A 2,413-nucleotide genomic window follows, 5' to 3' on the forward strand; every position below is an offset into this window, starting at 1 on the left:
CCCTCCACCCAGGAGTCAAGATCCCCCAACCCAGGACAGTCGGAACCCCCCACCCAGGACCCCCCATCCGGGAGTCAGGACCTCTCCACCTGGGAGTCAGGACCTCCCCACCTAGGAGTCAGGACCCCTCCACCCAGGACAGTCAGAACCCCCCCACCCGGGAGTCAGGACCCCTCCACCCAGGAGTCAGGACCCCTCAACCAGGGACAGTCGGGACCCTTCCACCCGGGAATCAGGACCCCCCCAACCTGGGAGTCAGGACCCCCCCACCCAGGAGTCAGGACCCCTCAACCACCCAGGAGTCAGGACCCCTCAACCAGGGACAGTCGGGACCCCTCCACCCGGGTCAGGACCCCTCCACCCGGGAGTCAGGACCCCCCACCTGGGAGCCAGGACCCCTCCACCCAGGACAGTCAGAACCCCCTACCTGGGATTCAGGACCCCTCCACCCAGGAGTCAGGACCCCTCAACTTGGGACAGTTGGAACCCCCCCACCTGGGAGTCAGGACCCCTCCACCCGGAGGAGTCAGGACCCCTCAACCTGGGACAGTCGGAACCCCCTACCCGGGAGTCAGGACCCCTCCACCTGGGACATTTGGGACCCCCTCCACCCAGGAGAGTCAGGACTCTTTTACCCAGGACAGCCAGGACCCCTCCACCTGGGCACCCTTCCCCAGGGGTGGTGTAATGGGCGTTCTACCTCACCCCCATCATCCATTGGGGCTTTGAAAGGCAGTGTCGGCCCTCCCAGCCTTGGGTGCTGATCCGAGGCCCGGGACGGTCTGGTTCTGTGACACAGGAAGCTCTGGGAACACAGTTCGGATGAATTCCACCCTTTAGGACGAGGCCAGGCCCGATCGGTTCGCCCATAGGTCAGGACTGGCCGTGGCCCCTAGACCCCGGGCTCCTCCCGAGCTGCATGCCCTCCGTGGCAGCTGCCAGCGGTGGGGCTCCCTCCCCTGCCCTGATCTCGCCCCTTGCAGGGGCCCTTGCTGCCCCCATACCTGCTCCTCCAAGTGGCCTGTCCTGCTGCACCTACCAGCCCCGCCTCCCCAAGGACTGTGGTGTCCGCTGTGGGCTCAAGCTGCCGTCTCTTGCCTGAACTAGGGCCTCAGCTCCTGGCTGGTGCCCCGTGGTGTCAGCTGCACCCCCAGTCCCTCTCAGGCTCCCCGAAACACCAAGTCTAGCCTTCCTGGGCCTCCAAGGGTCCCTGCGGTGCCCACTTTCTGGCTTCCAGCCCTCTGCGCCTGCAGACCCCACCCCTACCCTGGGAGCAGTTCATGAGGCGGCCCCCCCGGGAGCTCCTGCTGGGGGCTGTTTCCCCAGGTGTACTCTGAAGCTGACAACCCTGGGCTCCCTGGCAGCCTTCTGGGTCCCCACGGCTGGCAGGGGTCTCAGCCAGTGGTGTCAGCAAACGTGTTGAGTGACTCCTGGGTTACAGACACCTCCAAGGCCAGGTAGCTCAGTCGGTAAAGAATCTGCCTGCAGTGCAGGAGACCCAGGTTTGATCCCTGGGTCGGGAAGATCCCCTGGAGGAGGAAATGGCAACCCACTCCAGTATCTTTGCCTGCAAAAACCCATGGACAGAGGAGCCTGGTGGGCTGCAGTCCATGGGGTCGCAGAGAGTCGGACACGACTGAGCCACACACCAAGGCCGGGGCAGAGTCACGTCCCAGAGCCGGGCTCGGGGCCTGGTGTGCTAGAGGCCCATCTGGCAGCTGGGTCGCAACCAGGACCCCACAGGGGCGTGGGCAGTGCTACCAACTTGGCCTGTATGGTCCGGCTGGGCAGGGGAGGGAGGGAGGCCCCAGGGGCATCCGACCAGGCAAGTGGACTGTCCCGCCGGAGGGGAGCCCTAAGGCCTGGGGCTGCCACAGGGGCTCACTGCTGGAGGTCAGGGCTGCGGGCAGCGGGGCCAGACCCGGAGGTCCCGGCGGCGACAGTCTGCCGCGTCCGCCGCCAGGGGGCGCCATGGTGCTAGGCGCAAAGCCGCGGTCTGAAGCTGCTTCTGCCGAAGGCTCCAGTTGGCCAGGGTCTTCCCAGCTCCCCCGACCACCGCGCTCTGCGCCCTGCTCTGGGGCAGGGACCCGGGAGCACCAGGGCCTCGGTTCTGCTTCCCTGCCAGGGACGCGGCTTGGGCCCCACGATTGGCCTCCTGCTGCACCCCAGCCTCCCGTGGGCCCCTAGCACTGCCCCCGGAGGGGTGAGGGGGAGCAGGGGGCCGGGGGACCCCATCCCGCGCCCGCCCGGTGAGCAGGGCCCATGTGTGCACCCCGGGGTGCGGTGTTGTGTCTGGCCTCTGTGTGTGTCAGGAGCGTGCGAGCCCCCGGGAGGGCTAGGAGAGGGCGATCTTTCCCGTCCTGCCCCGCATCTTCCTGCTGCTCCCCCTTCCTGCCCCCGCCCCCTCCCAAAC

General features: G+C 67.4%; 1 protein-coding gene across 7 annotated transcripts in view; it reads left to right on the forward strand.

Annotated features, from left to right (window-relative positions):
* The window catches only part of TSPAN32 (tetraspanin 32), an 18,495-nt gene that overhangs the window by 3,466 nt on the left and 12,616 nt on the right, over positions 1-2,413 (forward strand). The gene's annotated exons all lie outside the window — the stretch shown is intronic.

Source organism: Bison bison, unplaced genomic scaffold (assembly GCF_000754665.1).
Source record: "Bison bison bison isolate TAMUID 2011002044 unplaced genomic scaffold, Bison_UMD1.0 scf7180017864360, whole genome shotgun sequence".
Classification (NCBI taxonomy): domain Eukaryota; kingdom Metazoa; phylum Chordata; class Mammalia; order Artiodactyla; family Bovidae; genus Bison; species Bison bison.